The sequence below is a fragment of the Populus nigra genome, chromosome 1 (assembly GCF_951802175.1).
Source record: "Populus nigra chromosome 1, ddPopNigr1.1, whole genome shotgun sequence".
Lineage (NCBI taxonomy): Eukaryota > Viridiplantae > Streptophyta > Magnoliopsida > Malpighiales > Salicaceae > Populus > Populus nigra.
Window position 1 is genome coordinate 6,923,021 of NC_084852.1, and position 21,476 is coordinate 6,944,496.

Sequence of the window (21,476 nt, forward strand, 5' to 3'; positions counted from 1 at the left end):
AACAAATATAACTCCATTTTTTTTCTTAGTGAAGTTTTATTTTAAATGTTGATGTCCATGGAGACAAATCGGATGCTTTATTTAAAGCATAAACCCTGACACCATAATGTTTATGAGTTATGACTGCTACTTTCTTTTTTCCATGAAGCATCATCCCAGATTTGTTGCAGGTGGTTAACTGGATCTTAAAGCAGCCTGAGCAGGAGGTGGACACCACAATATTCAGGCCATGTGGTCTGCAATTTAACTAAACAAGAGCGATATCTTGCTAATTAAGATGCAGTTTTGTGGGGAGTTGAAGGTATGGCCAGGTTGGTGCCCCGTCGGCATCGTAGTCGTTGATGGAGGAAACACAGGGCTCGGAGTGGGGAGCGGACAATGGAAAATTAATCAGTTAGATGGGAAATAAATCCTATGCAATCATTTCCTGCGATGACCCTTCTAATTTTCTTGAGCTCAAGCAAAGATTTGTTTTAGAGAAGAGGAGAATTTAGCCACCAGGATGCTCTCCAATTCTCACTGCCCGGAACCTTAAATGTAAATTTCACTTCATTGACTTGATATAATGGGGGTGTTTATCACAAAATAAGTAATTAATTGAAAGGAATTTTTTTAAAAGTATTATTTTTTATTTATACATATATTTAAATATATATATTTTTTAAATTTGTTTTTAATATTAATATATCAAAATAATTAAAAAACATAAATAAATTAAATATTTTTAAAATCATAATTCTTGAAAAAATGCTTCACCCTCGTTCCCAAATGCTTTCTAGGTATATTTGGGATTGTAGTAGCAGTGACAGTTTAAAATGTTTTTCTCTTATAAATACATTAAAATAAAATTTTTTTTAAAAAATTATTTTTGATATCAACATATCAATATGATTTGAAATCATAATTTTTTTTAAACAAAAAATTTAAAATTTGAGAAAACCGGTCCACATTCCAAACAGACAATAAAAATAAAATTGTATCGCAAATCATGATAATAAGATAATTGACATCTCTAATCTGATTCTAGAAATATTTGGGGAATCGAATGAAATTAATTTTTTTTTATTACACAAACTTATCTTTATTATTTTACCATAAATGCTTTCATTTTTATAAATCCCTTGGTGTGTTTCAGTATTCGAGTTTTTTCTAAATCCGAAAGCTAATAAAGATTTTAAAAATAAATAAAAGGGCCCAAAAGCAAGTATGGATAAAATCCGATAAAGGCTGCGAATCTAGAACCAGCCAATCAAAAAGGCCGGTGTGGTTATAGAAGGATATTTAGTAGCTCAAAGGGATAAACTTAGATGGATAAAGGGCCTGCTGAGGCCCAGTTTTAATATCCAAAGGACCCACAACTACTTTCAGTGCATGTGTTAAGAAAGTTCGACTTCAGCCCTGTCCCCCGATCTGACCCGTTTCGAAACTCGCACTTTTATTTATTTATTATTTATTTTATGGTTACCCTTTTGTCCATTATTTATTTGTTAGGTAAGAACTCAAATAAGTCTTAGCTGCTATAGCGGGATTCTTGATGTTATATATATATATATATATATATATATATATATATATATATATATATATATCAATTAAATTTTATAATTCATTTTTGATAATAATTTAATTTCAAGTTATATGTTTATGCATAGAAAATGATGTTGGTTTGTAGTAAGGTTGAAAAATATGTGAAGAGTTTGGACCAACACTTAATTGAAAACTTTAGGAACTAAATATTAATAAGCAATTTTTGGAGACTAAACTGAGTTGTAGCTTCGAAGCAATTTTGAGATTTTTCCAACCATATTTTATCTTTAACAAATTGGGAATTCTGTCATAATATGAATTTTTTTAATATAACCTTATTAAGGTTGTTTAATATTATTTTTGTTTTTTAAATTTTATAAACAATATATGAAAACTTGTTTAATTTTTTTTTGAAAAAATAATAATATTGGCAACTAAAACTTTTTTTTTTAAAAAAATAGGATTTAAAAGTTTTTTAAACTAGTTTTTTCACACTATAATGGATGTCTGGGGTACTAACCATCAACTAGTTCAAGGCCCTTGAAATATATGTCGGGACCTAGTTTGAGGCCTTTAGGATTCAGGATGAGACCAAACTTAGGGTTATTGGGGTTTGGGTTAATACTTTGTTCGGGGCATTTAAAATTCATGAGAATATCATGTTTGTTTGGGATTATAATAGTAATAGTAATTTAAAATATTTTTTTATTAAGAAATATATTAAAATATTTAGTTTTTATTTTTAAAAAATTATTTTTAATATCAGCACATTAAAACAATCTAAAAATATAATTTTTTTATTTAAAAAATAAAATAAAATAAATTTAAAATTTTTAAAAACATAATTTGCACTGTGTTTTTAAACATATCCTCTTGGGTGTTCAGGTTCGTGTCAAGATCTGGTGTGAGATGTTTGTGATATAGCGTGGGACTAGGGTTGTGATTCTTGGGTTCATTCTCAGATTAAATTCGTGCAAAGGCCCAGGGTGTTAGAGAGTTAACGTGGGACTAGGTAGGGGGTGATCAATGTTTGTACAAGAACCTGGGTTAGGGGGCTCAAAAGTCATTTGAAACTAGGTCTGGGGTGCCTGAGGTTTGGGACATGATCGGTACCAGGTTTGTGTTGGGTTTGATGTTGAGGTTTGCACCAAAGTCGAGTCTAGGATGCTTAAGGTTTGAGTTAGGATTTGGTTTAGGGTGTCCGAGGTTTGGGCTAGATTGGTGGTGGGTGTCAAACTAAGAAAGAGTCTAGGGCACTTGTAGTTAAATCTGGGATAGTGATGGGGTTCGGAGTAGGGTCAAGAATCGTGTTGTGGTTCAGACTAACATCAATTTCAGGGATCAAGATTGGAGCTTGTCCGGGTTGCCTGTTGGCTCAAGCTAGGAACACTCTTATGGTCAGACGAAGACCTTGTCTCGGGAACTCAGGATTCAAGTTGGGGTTTACACTAAAGCCTTGATTGGGGTTCAGGGTAGATCCGATCTAGGATTGGTGTTAGGGCTTGGACCTGAATGAGTTCAAAGCACTTGTAGCTTGGGCTACGATGCTAGGGAATTTAGGGTTCGGACCATGATCAAGTCCAGGACGCTCGTTGTTCATGCTAAGACCGGTACAAATAAAGACCAAGTCTAGAGCACCCGAGGTGTGGACTAGGGGTGGGATCGATTCATGGACTTAAATGAGTATGAGGTCCAGAGCATATATAGGGTTCCGCTTAGGATCGGTGCTGATGCTGGAATGGAACCTAGTCTTGGGAAGTACTAGGTCCCGGGTCAAATAATTAAATTTTTTAAAAAGGATTCCGAATAAAATAAAAGAGAAGATATTTAATTTATTTTTTTAGTTTTTTGGTTTTTAAACCCGTCATGTCACTTTATTTTGTATTTAAAAAATATAAAAAATGAAGGGTCTAAGGTAGGAGAAAAAATACTATTGAAAAAAAAAAACAAGATCCCTTCCGGATTTTTGCTAGATCACCCGAGTTTTAGGTTGACACGATAGATTGACTGGTTTACTCCGAGTCAATTGCAGGCTCATATTTTGATAAATTACTTTTTTTCTATGTTTTCTTATTATTTTTTAAATATTTTCTTTAAAAAAATATATTGAGATTATGTCTTGAAAATTTTTAATTTTTTTCTTTACTTTAAATGAATTTTTTCTATGTTTTTTTATTATTTTAAAAAAAAATTTTGAATTTTTTTTTGAAGCAAATAAATTATATTACCAAAGGTATTGTGAGTTTTACACCTTGCAGGATCCAACACCCATGTAGGTTGTACACCATGCAGTACCCAAGGTTATTTTGGGTCTTGCATTCGACAACTGGATTAGAAGGAAGGCTAGCTATATGCTTAACACATGCAAGTCCATCGTTGTTTCCGAGGAGAAGCAAGAAGAGGTCATAGCTAAGGGGAGCTTGTCTCGCCTAGGAGGTGAGAATAATTGAGAACAAAGTGGCGAACGGGTGTGTAAGGCGTGAGAATCTGCCGAACAGTTCAGGCCATTTGGATCTTGCACCCATCAAAATCCAATTGGATTTTAGGTTCTGCATAGGCAGGATCCATAGCCCCTCTAGATCCAGCCGGGTGCAGGACCCAACACCGAATTGGGTCCTATACCTGTGAGGATCCAATTGGATTGTGGGTCCTGCTCAGGCAAAACCCACAACCCCTCTGGGTCCTGCACTGTGCAGGACCCAACACCCAATTGGGTCGTGCACTAGCAGGACCCACTGCCATTGTGGGTCTTGCACATGGTAGGACCCAACACCTAAATGGGTCTATACCCGTAGGACCCAGGGGATGTTGGAGCAGAACCCAGAGGGATTTTGGGTCCTGTACCTGGCAAGACCTAACACCCAATTGAGTCCTGCACCCTATAGGAACCCAGACCGAATAATATATATAATTCAAAAGTACTGCATAAAAAATCTAAAGACAATAAAATATTGATATAACTTTGAATCACCTGCACCAATGTTATAAAATTGAAATATCTTCTATTACTGAAAATAAAATCTCTTATATAATACAAAAAATTTATAAAGTATATGATGTGAATAAAAAATTTATTGAGAGCTTATCCTTTTTACAGTATGAAAAAACAATCAATAAGAGAAAAGAAAAAAAATTTAAGAGAAACGAAAAAAATTTGGAAATATCTTCAAATAATTTTTAAAAAATATATGAAGATAGTAGTTTTTAATTTTTTAAAATCTAAATTTTATATAATCACATCAAAAAATAATTTTGAAGTCAAGAAAAAATTTAAAATTTTCAAATTTCATGGGTCTCGATTCACTACAATATATATCCTTTCACTACAATATAACCTCACAATTGAATATTAAAGCAAGACCATTGATCAATAAGGACGATTGACTTCCAGACCCAGTAGTCATACCAAATTAAATTTTTTTACCGTTATCTTCTCTGATTTAAATTTATTTTTCAAAATTAATGAGATTTTTTTTTATATTTTACAAAAGTTGGGTGATGATAATTTTTTTCCCATTTTAGGTTGAGTTGAATTTTCTAATTAAATCATGTTTGATTTTACGTTTTAAAAATTGCTTGAAATTTTTTTTGACAATGTTTAAGTTTTTTTTCTTTGCTCCAAATTAATATATATATATATATATATATATATATATATATTATGTTTTTGGATTATTTTTTAAAAAACAATATGCGGAGATTGTGTCTGGTTGCAACGCCAAACCCAAGAAATTTTCAAATTTTTTCTGTACTTTAAAAAAATATTTTCTTCATGTTTTTGTATTATTTTTGAAATAGTCTTTTTAAAAAACATATATTGAGATTGTGTCTGGTTGAGAGGCGAGACTCAAGAAATTGAAACATTTTTCATTTTCTTCTTTACTTTAAATTTATATTTGTTTGATATTTTTTTTAACTTCAAATTAATTAGATCATGTTTGATTTTGCATTTCAAAAATTCCTTGAAAAAAATTTGAGAATTCTGAAGTTTTTTTTTTCTATACTTCAAATGATTTTTTTTTAATGTTTTTGTATTTTGTTTTTTTTTTAAATGTTGGCATTATGTTTGGATGAGACACTAGACCCAAGAAATTTTGAAATTTTAATTTTTTTCTTTGGTTCAAAATAATATATATTTTTTTGTTTTTATATTTTTTAAAATATTTATTTAAAAAAAATATTGAGATTTTATCTGGCTGATTTTGTGGGGCCTCTACACCCAAGAGCGGTTAGAACAGACCTAAGTGGCCGGGTCTACACCTAGCACCCAAGGCGTGGGAGACCCTACGCTAGGTGTCTGTATGCTAGGGCCTCGACCAGCTCTAGCACCAGGTGGCAGCAGCCTGAAGCGTGGGCAGACGCGCGTGGCATGCCCAACTCTCAGGCCATCAGTCCAAGTGCCAGGTGTCCGCAGCCCTAGGGGATGGGCGTCCAGCGAGACGCTTGAGGCCTGCAGTAATATTTTAATCAAATATTTTTTTGTAACAATAATAATAATGATAATTGTTATATGTTTTTATTTGCAATTTCCTTCTATTTTTAATATTAATACAAATAATAATATTGATTAATATTAGTTTTCTTTTAACATTCAATTACAATAAAAATCATAATATTTCAAATACAAATAATAATATTTAGAATACAAATAATAATATGAAACTTGTTTGACCAAAGTTGATACAGTAGTAGATATGTTTTTTCAATTTTCTTCTATCCTTAACATTAATACTTTTAATTACAATAAAGATAATAATATTTAGAATATAAATAATAATATTTATCATATTAATAATAATGATAATTATTATGAATTTTTTTCATTGTTTTCCCTGCCGGGTTTGCTGATCAAGATGCATGGGCCTCTAAACCCAAGGGCGTTTAGAATAGACCTCGACGGCCGGGTCTGCACCCAGCGCGTGGGTTTGGAGGCCAGGAGCGCTGGGATGTAGACCCTGCCTCGCGAATTTGCAGAGCCCAGGGTCGCGGGGCTGCACACCCACTTGTCCTTCCGTGTGCCTTGCACTTGCAGGTGAATGGATTCCACTGTGAAGTGATACCGCCTCTAGGTTGTGGAATAACCACGGGAAGAGGAAGCGTCGTGAGTCGACGTAGGTGCCTCTTCTTGATCGGCAGCCAACGACACGTTGTTGTGATCATTTCTGCAAGAAGAACTAGATGCAATCATATGCTCACGACCTTCAATTGCTTTTCCCCTATGCATCTACACAAATTTGATGAATATTTGCTAATCAATTTTGATTTAAAAAAAAAACATTCGGCAACACATCCTCTATACTGGAGACTATCTATAATTTTCAATCTTGCAAATATACAAAATATATGCCACAAACCAGTTGATTTTAATTTATTTCTATCAACGTGATAATGTTTTCCTAAATTGACAAGAATTTTTTGTAATTAAATTTAATTCTATATATTCAACTAACATTTATACTACAAATTTGACAATAACAATTAAAATTCAACAAAACAATAAAGCATTATTGCAATGTAGATAAAAAAATAGAAAACAAATTTAATCCTATAAATTCAATTAACATTTATACCACAAATTTAACAATAAAAATTAAAATTCAACAAGCACAATAAAACATTATTGCAATGTAGACAACAAAATAGACAAAAACAAATACAAAAAAAATACAAGCTTCAGAAATGAAAGATGCTTACCTTAATGGTGTGCTTAATTTTTGAGTTTATTTACTTGTGATAAAAAACAAAAAACAAAAAACAAAAAAACAAAAATACATTGATAATAAAGTGAAGAAAAGAAGAAAAATAAGAAGAGAATAACTCAAAAGATTCACCATACCTTTTAATTGTGTGGATGGTAAAAACCTTAAGTTATATTACTATGAAGAGAGAAAAAAATGAACTTCTAATAGCCTCGTTGGGTTTTATATTGCATTTTTTGATGATTTTTAGCAGTTTTTCCATGATTTTGTCGGCAATAATATTATTTTTAATGTTATTTTTAAATTAATAATATTGTTTTAATTAATTCGTTGGTAATTCTTTTGTAAGGTCATCTTAAAATTTTCATTCCGCACCAAAATTTTCAAAAAACCCTCCAGATTTTTAGCAGTTTTTCCATGATTCCGTCGGTAAAAAGTAGGGACAGTACATAGTCAAAGATGCATTAATTAAAAAGTATAAACAATACACAGTCCATCGGTAATTCTCTCGGGAACTTGATACTCAGTAATTGCCATCACAGGCATGAGAAGGGGAATAGTTCCCCTCATCTCTGGAATACACCGACGGACACAAACCATCGATGTTTCCATTGGTGTTTTGCACAGTGAACAGTGCCTGGGGAGGGGAATAGTTCCCCTCGCTTTTGGAATACACTAATGAACACAAACTATCAGTGTTTCCATAGGTGTTGTGCATAGTGAACAGTGGATGCGGGAGGGGAACAATTCCCCTCACCTCTAGAATACACCAACGAACACAAACCGTTGGTGTTTTCATAAGTTGTTTTGCATAGTGAATGACAAATTGTATTTGCATTCCCTATTTATCCATCCTGCAAATACAAGTATTGAAAGCTACACGCACAACACAATAATACCAGTTCAAATAACAATTATAAAATAAATACTTATTTGTTGAGAATTTCATCAATAACTATTATATTATCGTTTATGGCATTACAATACTTTCATGTTTTCATAGTTAGTCAGAATTGTCTTCTTCTTCCTTTTCAATTGAATTGTTGTCAGCTCCAACACAATCTTCTTCATCGACTTGTGCTTGTCCGCTAGGGCTTAGAACAACATTCAACTCCTCAACATCAACAATAACAAAAATATTATCGAAGAAATAAAAATTTGAATTTTCTTCCAAGTAAATCGATAAAGCAACTCAATATGGTTCAACCAACTCATTTACTTGAAAGACATCATCTCTGATATTTGAGTCCTCGTTCTCATCCTAAACAACCTTGACATGACCCCTAGGTTTGGTTTTCAATACGGATAACCAATCAACTCTTGAGCGATCATTTCTAAAGGAAATGATGTATGTTTAATAAATTTACTAGCATTGCTTGGCGAAAATAAAGACATCATTGACGTTGCGGAGTCTAGCTTTTGAGTTAATTTCTACCAAACCATGATGAAGATTTACTTTGATTCCTCTGTTAGTGGTGTCATATCAATAGTATTTGAATGAAAAGACTCTATTATGCTTGTTAGGATATTGCAATCATAAACCCCATTGTTATATGTCTTTTTACCCTGCCTATATTCTTAGTATGAAACACGTAGCCATTAGCAAAATACCCATTACAACACTTCAGTTTTCTTCAGGACCCAGACTTAGTAAAGACAATGCAACTGTAACGAAATTAAGTATCCCTTAGCATTCCTTCCTATTTTATAAACCTGGTACATCAAATATAACAATTAATAGTGATTGAGAATTCTGTAATGAAATTAAGTATCCTTATAGACAATGAGTTTGTGATGGTACTTACATATATTCTAAACCATATCACAAATTGTTCATCTTGTAATCAAAAGATTTGAGATTTGGTCAGCTGTGAGTTATTAGACAGTAAATATTGATGATGTTACCTATGAGGTATTCAACAATGTATAAGTTTATGAGATTACATGAAAGAAATAGTCCATTAATAACAAAATTTAAGTAGTATACTTACTGAATAAAAGATCTTAGTTCATCGCAGTTAAATAACACATAATTATATACTAGTATAAATTTTCTTTTAGATAAATATCTTCCCTTGACAACATTTTTTGGTGCAGGTCATCTAGGATTGGAGACACTTCACTACTATCATCATGCCTTAGTACGCAATTGATTCTTGTTCTCAAATGAGGCTTAAAATTGTAGAAGATAAATGTTGAGATCTCCTCAACAATATAGGCCTCACATATCGATGCCTCAACATGTGCCTTGTATTTTGCCTTTTTTTTCTTAAGGTTGAACAAGTATCTGCATGAAATAAAATGAATTTTTTCATTTAACAAAATCAATGAAAATACATTTTTAATTATATTGCATGTCTAATATCTAACCTCTCGAATGGATACATCCATCTATACTGAACCGGGTCTCCAACTTTTAACTTATAAAATAAATGTATGAGTAGATGCTTTATAGAGTCGAAAAACAATGGAGAAAATATCATTTCAATTTTGCATATTATCTCAATGATATTCGCTTCAAGCCTCTCAATGTGTTTTGTCTGGAACTTTCTGAAGCATATATCTCTAAAAAAATAATTGATCTTTGTAAGTGCATCCCACATCTATTTTGACAATAAATCACGATAAACTAGTGGAATGAGTGTTTGTATAAACACGTGGCAGTCATGACTCTTCATTCCATACAATTTGCAATCCTCCAAATTAACCAACCTTGATATGTTCAAGGCATATCCATCGGGAAAACACAGACTCTTCATCCATTAGTACACCAGTAGTTGTGCATTCTTGTCTAAGGCGAAACTTGCTTTTGGCTTTGTAACTCGTGACCCAGCATAAACCTACTCTATATTTTTACGGTGACAAAACAACGCTATATCTATTCTAGCCTTGATGTTATCTTTTGTCTTCCCCTTCACATCCATGACAGTGTTGAAAATGTTTTCAAACATGTTCTTTTCTATGTGCATGTTGTCAAGGTTGTGGTGGAGGAGATTGGTCTTCCAATAAGGAAGCTTTCAGAAAATACTTCGCTTTACCCAGTTGTGGGTCAAACCAAAACTATGAAATTTTTGTTTACCGGATTGAAAACTAAACACAATACCACTATATTCTAACATCACATTATATAATTCTTCACCGAAAAGATACGGGGGTGTGACATATTTTTTAATTCTGCCAATAAAAAAATCCTTTATGTTCTTTTTGTATATATGATCCGTTGGCAAAGGAGCAACCAATTACTCGAATGGATTGAATTTGTTTTTACATAGCCCATGATGAACGTTCTTTAATTTAGCTGAAAAGTGAGGATGCACATTGTTGAAGTGTTTCCATACTTCATCATCGAAAGGGTGCACCATCACTCCATCAACCACATCATATGATTGGTGTCATGTCATGTGCTCAGCAGTCTTTGATGACATGAATAACCTCTATAGTCTAGGTGTGATTAAGAAGTCTCTAAGTTTTTTATGTGCTACAAGAGTCTTTCTCTAGCCAATTCTGAGTTTATAACGAGAATGCCCACATGTCTAGCACTCAGTCAGCTTGACATTTTCAAGGTAGTACAACATGCAGAAGTTTGGACACATGTTAATTTTCTGGTATCCTAGACTGAGGGGTTTCATTATGGAGCAATATAAAAGTTCTCTTTCAGCTTGTTCCCTTCAGGTAAAATGCTTCTCGCCCATTCGACAATTCTATCATAACCGACCTCACTTAACTCATAATTTGACTTAGTGGTAAACACGTGTGATGACCAATAATTTACTGTGATTTGTGCAGCCATCCCATAATGATTCATCAGAATCTTTCGAAAGATTGAAAAACCTGGCCGCGTCTGCATTAGGTTCTTTATCTACGATTCGACATTGACCGATATGACCCTGATTTATTCTTATCGCATCCATAACCATAATTCTATAAGGATTACTGTTGTCAGTTTCAACTCCATGCACGTTGTTAGCACTAAAAGTTGACAAAGCCATCCTTTCTACCATGGTCTCATGAGGAACAAATGGTTCTCCGTGTGTATACTAACACAGGTATTCCTTCATGAACCCTTTATGTAAAAGATGCATCGTTACAACATCTGGAAGAAGAAATTTTTTATTTTGACACCTCTTGCATGGACTCCTAATACCGCTTCCACTATTATTTCTTGGAATAGATGTTGCGTGATTAATAAAACCCTATGCCTCATTACAATAATCCATCCTCCACAATCCTTGAGGTGAATCCTTGTACATCCATGAACAATCATTCATGACTTCTATTAAATCTATATATATCAAATAATGATGACAACAATATGTATTAATTAACAACGTTAAGTAAATAATCAACTTACTTTCATACTTCTCTTAATTCATTATCAATTATCTATGTACATACAAATTTGTACACATTAATTTATGAAAATTACAACTCGGCAATAAAATTGATAAAATATAAAACAGACCCATTAAACAAGCCATTATTTATATCATCACAACACACCTAAGTCGGTAATTCGATATAAGTTTCAATAATTTACAAACAAATACAATTTTACAAAATCTAAAACAAACCATAACATGTACAAAACTATTTATCCATACAACAAGTTTGTTTGAGAAAAAAACAATAAAACAAGTAAACACCCAATTAAAATACATATACTACAAAAAATATGCAATAAAAAAAGTAACATTTTAAAATTGTTTTCAAATTAAAAAAATAGTAGATTTACTTAAAATGAAAAATCCGCAATAAAATTATTATGTTATTGGAAAAGTCGAGAAAGGATAAGGGGTGATGTAGGGGTGGGGGGGCTGTTTGTTGCAGATTTGGGAGGGGAGGAGAGGGTCGATGGCCAGTTCATATACTAACTATTAATGATGGATTTAGTGACGGAATGTTTCTGTCTGTCAATCTGTCGATAATTCTGCCGGTAAAAGTAACATATCACTATATGGCTTATCCTGTTTGAATTCAATTGTAATTCCGTTGGTAAAAGCGTCCCTAAAAAATACATGTCATCATACTTTTTAGTTTTTTTAAATTCCTTTTATTCCGATTGTAATTCCCTTAGTATTTACAGACGAAATCAGTCCATCGGTATTTACTGATGGACATAGCAATGGAATAAAATCAGTTGGTAAATGTCACTCCAAAATATCGACTGAAGTTTTCTGTCGGTGATTTTGTTTTTATTCATTGATTTTCTGGTAGTGAAATGATTAATAGTTGGCTAATTGCCCATGATTTGAAAACTTTTTTTTTTCTTTTCTAAGGTGGAAAAAGTCCAATCGCCTTAAATAATAGCATTATAGTACTAGGTAATTAGCCAAATAATTCTTAATAAGCCACCGGTTTCAGAAGACTTGTGGTTCCATTCAAGAAAATCATGGAAAACTAAGAGAAATAAGAAAAGTCATCTACTATTGATCTTGTCCTCTGTCTCTTTAGCTGCGAACAAGTCTTCTTTCACAAGCAGTTCTCTTATCCGCTGTTGTTAGCTTTCGAGGGAGGAAGTGACCGAGGGATTATTTGTTGAAGGAAAAGCCTTGCTCTCTTCTTTTTTCCAGAGGGAAAGCGTCGAGCTCTTCCCAGACGGGGATTCTTTGGTTCCAATCCGCATCTCACGAATGCCGTGTACTAAAAGGACTGACCTAAGGTCCAGCCTTCCATCTTTCAAAAAAACCAAATCCTCAGTTGGCTAAACTGATCTACTCTTCCTTTGAATAACCTAAGGTACGTGTTGCCTGTTAAATCCTCCCTTGGCTTCTTGAAGGTAGGACTGACATCGCCTGCCACTTTCTTGGATGGTGGCATCACAGTCTTTCCGCTTCAAAAAGTCGTGGTCTCACATTATTCCTTCTTTCTTTTTTGTCAAGGAATATTTATCGTCATGTATATATTTTCAGATTTTCTTCCTCAAAAAATAGTGTGATCTAGTGAAATTTTCTTCAAATTTTGAGGTTCTTGATTTGATCAAAGGGCTGCTAAACGATCCGTGAATATTTCCCTTATTTCTTAACCATTACAAATGTATTAAATCCCATTCCAATCTTCAAATATATGCTCAGAAACACACTTATTTTAAGTTGGTGAGATAGAGGGAGCTTCATCTCATAAAATTCAAATATATGCTCAGAAACACACTTATTTTAAGTTGGTGAGACAGAGGGAGCTTCATCTCATAAAATTCTGGTTGTAATCAAATGTTATGCCCATGGTTACGTTAACAAAGGACAGGCGGAATTTGAAATTGCCACTCAAAAGAATGAAGAATGCCACCTCGAAAATGGCAGGCGCATGAAATTAGATATCATGAATGCATTTTGTACAAGTAGAGTTTGGTAAGATTCTAGAATTGGATAGGACAGGATTGAATTCAATGGATCAATTGTTTTGTTTTCTGTTTTTTTGTTTATGTTCTTCGTCATATTTTGTTCAACAGTTTGCAATTAATTACCCTTTTTAAATGCATTTCTCATTTTATCTATATTTTGTGAGATTGAAAAATTTAATAAAAAATGAATAACAGTGTAAGATTAAAAAAAATTAAATTGTCATGAAAAACCACAAAAAAACTAAAGGGGTATGTTAAAGTTTGGCAGAAGTTGTTTTTTAGAGTGTTTTTTACTCAGAAATATATCAAAATAATATTTTTTTTATTTTAAAAAAATTATTTTTGACACCAGTACATCAAAATAATTCGAAAATATTAAAAAATATAATTAAAATAAAAAAATAAAAAATATTTTTTTTTTAAATATTTTTTTTTAAACAAAAACATATCACAAACAAATATATATGAGATAGAGATTGCGATCTTATGTTTTGTCCGAATTGCAGCCATTACTCATATTTTTTGTCGAGACTTGAGAAGCCTTCTAGGCCACGAAAAGCCACCAGACACAACGACACTTTCAATTTTGTTTTTCTATAAACTGTTGACGATGAAAAACTTTAGTTATCAAACTCAAACTCAATCTGGAGATTGATCCAGTTAAGAAATTAGATCGTGGATTACACGGATCAACCACTGATAATAAAAAATTATATATTATTTTTTTAAGTTAAAATATTGAAATAAAAAAGTTTTTTATTTCACGTTAAAAAAAACATAACTTTTTTTTTGTGAACATAGAATGTATTTACTAAAAGATTTCAAATCTACATTAAAAAAATAATTTTGTTCTTGTAAACATAGAGTATATATACTAAAGAGTTTCAAATCCTTGTAATCTCACATTGAAAAGATATTATATTATCATTTTAAGTTGAAGTATTTAAACCAAAAAGTTTTTTATACCACATTGAAAAAACATAATTTTTTTCTTATAAATATAAAAAATATATATTAAAAGACTTTAAATTTTATATTTAAAAAATAACTTTTTTTTTTGGAATACATACTAAAGTGTTTTTAAGAAAAACCATTGGGTGGCACACAAACAAATTGCTTCTCTTCTACGCTACACTAAATTCCTTTCTTAGCTGTGCATGCCACATTCTTTTCTCCCCTCATCACTGCTTCTCTAATTCCTTCTGAGTTTAGTCAGATCATCGTTTGAAGATCTTGCTGGGCCAGGTAAGCTCCATGTTCTCTTTTTTCTTTTCTCCAAGATTACATGTCATCTAGAATTCTTGCAAGTTACTCCTTTTGCCCTGATATTGTTCAGGAGTTCTTGACTTGATCAGATCAGAGTTCAGGACATAGTTTCTTGCTCATTGTGTTCTTACAAGCTACAGTAAAGCGTGAATTAAAATTCTCAAAAAAAAGAAAGAAGAATTAAAAGTATCTTATTGAGCTTTACAAACAATTTACTGGTGTCATTAATCTAGTGTGTGATTCAAACAGACTGCGTGCTTGAGGGACTAACATATGGGACCTTCTTGTAACTCTTTGATTTTGTGTGTCGCTGCTCAGGACCTAATTGGCATATTCTCATCTAGTTTTCGGCTAATAGTTGATCTTACCCTTTATGATGGTTCTCGATTTCCTTGTGTTTATCTTGGAAAATGTTCATCTAGTTTCTGTATGTATGTATGACATCTTGGTATGGCCTCGTATAGAATACTTTGCTTCCTTTTACTGATTCTTTTTTGCTCTGAACTTCACTTAATTCTTTCTTTCTCTCAAAGCAGGACAGGAGGTCTCCTGGTTGTCGACCAGCTTGGCACTGGTTCCTTCTTCTGTGTGCTAATCAAAATCCTTGAAGACAATAAAATGGACCAAGTATGTTTTCCTTTCACTTTTGCTTAATATTGTTAGTGCTATTTTCTTGTTATATTTTACTTGATCATGCTTAAGAAAGCAAGAATCTCCAGCTTGCTTTTTTGTTTTATCCAACTGTAATAACCCAATTTTGGATTCTTCAAATTTTCTTGAATGTTATTTTATATCTATTTTTATTCATTAAAATCTAAAAAAATTAAGAAAACGTATAAAATTAAAAATATATTTTCTCGGGTCAACCGCCTTTTTCCAAAAAAAAAAGAAGCTCACTGGGTCAATACAGGTCAAATCGTGTCGATTGGGGTAAAAAATGAGTTTTAGGTCATTTCAGGTCAAAAATATCATTTTCGATGAAAACTGAGTCAATATGAGTCAAACCATGTCAGCCGGGGTAAAAACAAATGAGTTTCATGCCGTTTTGGGTTAAAACTGTTATTTTCGGTCAAAACTGATTCCACTAGATCAATACGGGTCAAACCATGTTGAGCGGGGAAAAAAATGAGTTTCATGCAGTTTTGGGTCAAAACTATCATTTTCGATCAAAACCATGTCCACGGGTCAAAATGAGTTAGACCATGTCGACCGGGATAAAAAATAAGTTTCAGGCTATTTTGGATCAAAACCGTTATTTTCGATCAAAACCTAATATACCAAGTTGTTACTAATAGAAAAATATTTTTTTCTATATTTGAAATTAATTTTTTAGTTATCAAAATTGATATTTAGTCGTTCAAACGAGCTTTTTCAATAATGCATAAGTTTTTATTGGAGTAGGTGGTGCAGTTGGGGAAATGAAATTTTTTCTTCGGGACAGAGCCGTATCTCTTAGTTATAAATTTTCATGTCTCCTCATCATTGCTTATAAAAGCCAATGAAAATTTGAAAAAAAGGGAGAAGCAAAAAAAAAAAAAAAAAACAAAAAAAATAGAGGAGGAGAAGTGAATACATAATATTTTTCATATTTTTTTTAGTTTTTATTCCAGCAAGTAAGATATTGATTTAAAAAAAAAATTCAAAAAATACAAAACATATCCTAATCGTTGATCTAATAATATTTAGTTTTGAACTCCTAATTAGATTTGATATAATAGGGCTCACCACACTGGATTAAAACTCAAATTCATCTCAGCCCTTAAACAAATCTATCCTTTGATCTTATTGTGTAATGTCACCGGGTGTATCAAAAATCTAGTGCACCTTACCACACCAAAGCCAATATTTGTCCATCAACACCGCCCGATCAACCTTAAAAGCAAGCCAACTGCAGCCAAAGGATCGACTCAGAAGTAATCCAATGGTCCGCAAGCTTCAGGTGCACCTGCTTACCATGCTCATGTCCGCACCATAGTAAATCTAAGAGATTTCCTGAGAGGGTCAAGGGTATTTTAGTCTTTTGTCTATACAGTGGCACTCAGGTAATTTTGGGGATTCCTAGTGGTATTTTATTTATTTTTTATACAAGTATTTGTAAAATTTTCTTTATATTTTGTAAAATACCCGAAATAAATATAAAAAAGAATAACAACGCGGGTCCAACACACATCTTATCCCATCATCATGAGTGGGTTTCAATTATGGGTTATGCCCATTTTTTAGCGATGTGAATATAATCTTTCTTTTTAGAAATGAACATTATTTGTCGATATGTCTTGTTTATAAAAAAAAAACCGATGTCAAAAGTTTAAAAACAAAATATGAATTATGTCCATTGTTTCTTTTTGCAACTCAGACGTAGCTCTTCTTTTTAAGGTTAAATGTCAATATTTTAGACGAGTCTTCTATTTTTAGGGATTGATGTCATTTTTTGATGTGTTTTTTATTTTTAGGGACCGATGTTAATCATCTTTAAAAACAAATTGCAAATAAACTCAAAATATTATAGTATTTGAATAAAGAAAAAAAAACATAAGTAAGAATTACCTTTCCCTTGAAAGGATATTTTAAAGGTAGTGTCCACCTTTCTTTAATTATAACTAACTTACTTGAATTTCTGAAACCAATATTTAATTTAAAATTTATAATTTTTTTAAATTATTAGATAACGAATTTAATAAAATCTTCATTCCCTTCCATTAATTTTTTTATTAATAAAATAAAATGGAGCCGTTGCGCGACACCAACAATTTCCTATTGGTACGAGCTTTGAGTCGAGATTTATGCTATCAGTCAATCCAATGGTGGCAACTTGCCACGGTACAGCTTTCTACATTATCTAATACGAACATTATAGATGATTTAATGAGATAGCAAGGAAAAAAAAACTCACTCGGTGTAAAGAGAATTTCATTCAATTGCATGTTTCCCACCGTTAATCTTCCATTATCGGCTTTTTGGAACAGTGGCATATTTACATCAGTATCTTAAGTTTTAAAATTGACATCAATTTATTGAAAGTGACATCAAATATGTGTAGAAATGTAAAAAATACAATATTTCATATTGAGTGTATATAGTTAGTTTATCTATACACCCTTTTTTTATTCACATTTCAGTTGCTAGGTTTGAAAGAGAGAAGAAAAAGTCACATGTTAAATGATGAAATAAAATTTTTTTTGTTGATTGACCATATTTGAATAGCAAAAAAAGTTGATCTCAATGTCAACGAGATCTATTTAACGAAAAGAGTTCCAATGAAGTTGTTTTAAACCTTCATATTTCCCTAAAAAGTATATCAAGGTCAATTATGTGTTTTTGGACCTTTTTGGTATTATTCAAGTTGATAAATTGGTTTTTTAAGGTTTGAAGGGAATTTATTAGGTGTTAGATAAATTAAATAATGGATTTTAAGGTTAGAAAAACACCCATTGATTTTTCAGCCACCTCTTTAGTGAATGCATTATTAGCATTAGACAACCTTTTTTTTTTCTAAAAAAAAATTAGTCGGATAACATGTTGCCTACCCAATTTGAAAACTAAAATTGGCCAGAACATACCTAGGCTGAAGGCTATTCCCATATTACATCATTAAAAAAAAAAAAAATTAAGTAGATCACATGTTGTCTACTCAAGTAATTTTTTTTTAAATAGAGTGAATGATGGATCGTCCACTATAATAAATTTCTCCCTAATAATAACTAGAAAATAAAGGTTAAAGTTTTGGGACCCCTAAAATCCTATTTTCAACATGATTTTACCTAAAACTAAAAATAAGGGGAAAACCATTCTAGAAATCTCAATAATTCTATTTCAAACCCAAAACACTCTTTAATCAGTCTAAAATTCAAAATCAATCCAAATAAAAAAAAAGCTTTCTAGATTTTGATTTATTTTGTCTAACATTGTTAATGGTTAAAATCACCTATATAAAACTCTTTTCTTGAAGATGAACCCAATATAGCCAAGATCATGGTTTTTTTTTTTTTAATGTGATTGATCAAAAGAACACTAATACCCAAAGCTCTAAGGACCAATATTAAAAATTAAGGGACTAAAATGAAATTTTACCAAAAGTACATGCACCAAATAATTAAAATTTAAGGACCAAAATGAAAAACATGAAGATGTAAAGCATCAAAATAAACTTTAACTGAAACTATAGGGATCAAATAAATAAAAAGTGTGACAATTTTATGGACTAGAATGTACTTTAATTGTTAATTCTGTTTTATTATGTTAGGAGTAAAGAATAAGAATAAGATATTGTGCGCTTTAGCAACTACATACCATGAACTAAAATCATATTACATTAAATTAATTTAGTTTAATTAATTCGGTTTTTTCTTGATAACTATTACTTTTTAGGAAATCACTATAAGCATTTGTAAAGACATCCTAATTGAAATAATTGTTTGACAATTTTATAGTTTAATTTAATTCAAATCATGTAAATTGAATTGAATCTATAAAATTAAATCAATTTTCATATTTAGAACCTTTCGAGGGTAGTAATTTAGATTTTAAATGGAATTTAATTGATAAAAAAATATGTAAAAAAAAATCTAAGCTAAACCGTTTTATTTATAAATCAATTCCTATTAAAATTAACTTTGGAAATAATATTTAAAAACTCACCCCTCTTTTTTTTTTTTCCTTTTAAAAACCAAGTCTGATAAAAAACAACATAAAGGTGTGGTTGAAATACATCCAACTATAGGTTTTATGATCTTAAAATTTAAATAGACAAATCATTATTTGACTAAGCAAGGAGAAGGAAATGGGTTTGAATAAGCATTGAGAAGGCAATAGACCTTTCAACACCTTGTTTAGAAGCACTTTTTGGCCTTTTAGCTAACCTTATCTCTACAGCAGCTAACCTTATCGCCACAGCTGCTGTGGAGAACAATGCTCAAGGCATATGAAAGAACTCTGAGAATTGGGGGAAAGAAAAACTACATCTCTAGACTGTGATTTTTTTGGCTTTAAGTCAATGGCGATGGATCCTAAAGTATGTGTTTACTTATTTCAAAGTTACTAGTTTCTATGGCTTCCTCACTTGATACCTATAAATGGTACTATGAGCAAGAAATTAACAGAAGGCTCTGTTGGCTTTGGAAAACATGAAGAAGAAGTTGGATTTGTAAACAAGAAACATCCACAGGAGTCTATATATAACAAAGGCAAATCGATGATTCTAATAGATTATATCACTTTTTCTTAATTTTTTATTAACTATAATCGAAATCATAATATTAAAATAATTTTCAAATAGAAGGACATTTTGACACTGAGGATATGTTTGAAAGTGTGTGTAAAGAGATTGTTTTTCAATGTGATTTTTTTTTGGAAATGCATCAAAATAATATATTTTTTTATTTTTTAAAATTTATTTTTGACATCATCACATCAAAATAACTTATCACTTATGCATTTTAAGCCAAGGTTCTGAGATTTTAAATTTCTTGAATTCACAGTATTAATATAAAAAATATATTTTTAAAAATTATTGAAATATTATATTTAATCTTAATTGGTTTATAAGCTAATATATATATCAAATAAAAAAATTATTAGCCAGATTATATCAAAATGATTTTATTTTTCTAAAGCAATATTTGAAGAAACGAGCAAGTAATAATAGATGAATCAATAACATGAATAATAGCTTGTAACTAGTTTCATGCTCGTAATGTCCATGGAAGGTTTTTTTTTGAAATATTACTCACGGTCTCGTAACTTACAAAGTAACCATGTCGGAACTCAAAACTTGTTATAAAATAATATAAATGATATCTTGAGACCTAACCTAAAAGCTTAAATTATTAGGTTGAGATGATTATTTGACATGATATCAGAACCTTGATAAGTAAGTGGTCACGAGTTTGAATCTCACAATCTGTATTTATTTGATAAAAATTAAGCATAATATAATATGGGCATGTGCAAGTTTCAAGCTCAGAGGGCTTTTATTTGTGGATGTGTGTTATAGAATAATATAAATCATATCTTAGGACCTAACCTAAAAGTTTAAGTTATTAAGTTGAGATGATTTTTTGATAAAACTCAATATGAGTAAAAGCAAATTCATAATAAGATGAAAATTTAAGATATATTGTTTTTTTTTATCTAAACTCTTCGCCAATGTCATTAACTTCAATCTATTGGATTAACCTTAAAACCTCGACTTGATTTTTTGCATAACCTGAGCTTCAAATTAATCATGTAATAGGTATCTCAATGTAACCAAGTAGATTTAACATGACTAAAGGCAATCTACATAGCCTATAAAAACATGGGGTGGCTTTAAAAAAAATCAGTATGATATATAATTTTGTTTTGAATTTGAGGTGGAGACTAAACGAATCACTCCCAGCAACCATGAACAAACACAAAAATCACGAATTAGGTAATGAGCATGATCATAATGCGCTAACCAGGGCGATCATCTATCATTTTTCTTTCCCCTGCCTTCATTCTCTCCCTGTTTGGCCCTGTATTGAGCTTGAGTCGTATGAAATTCAAGCCTAAATTAAAAGGTTATTATATAATTAAGAACTAAATTAAGGTTATTTTTCAAAAACACTTTTAAAACACAAAAACAAATAGGGTTTTAATGATGAATCTCAACAGGATTTTCCAGTAGA

At 31.4% G+C, this 21,476-nt stretch overlaps 1 long non-coding RNA gene across 1 annotated transcript; it reads left to right on the forward strand.

Annotated features, from left to right (window-relative positions):
• Positions 1–14,666: 14,666 nt before the first annotated feature.
• LOC133704542 (uncharacterized) lies at positions 14,667–17,101 on the forward strand. Its single transcript, XR_009844084.1, has 2 exons — positions 14,667–14,808; positions 15,366–17,101. It is a non-coding gene; the product is annotated as an uncharacterized LOC133704542 (long non-coding RNA).
• The last annotated feature ends 4,375 nt before the right edge of the window (positions 17,102–21,476 follow it).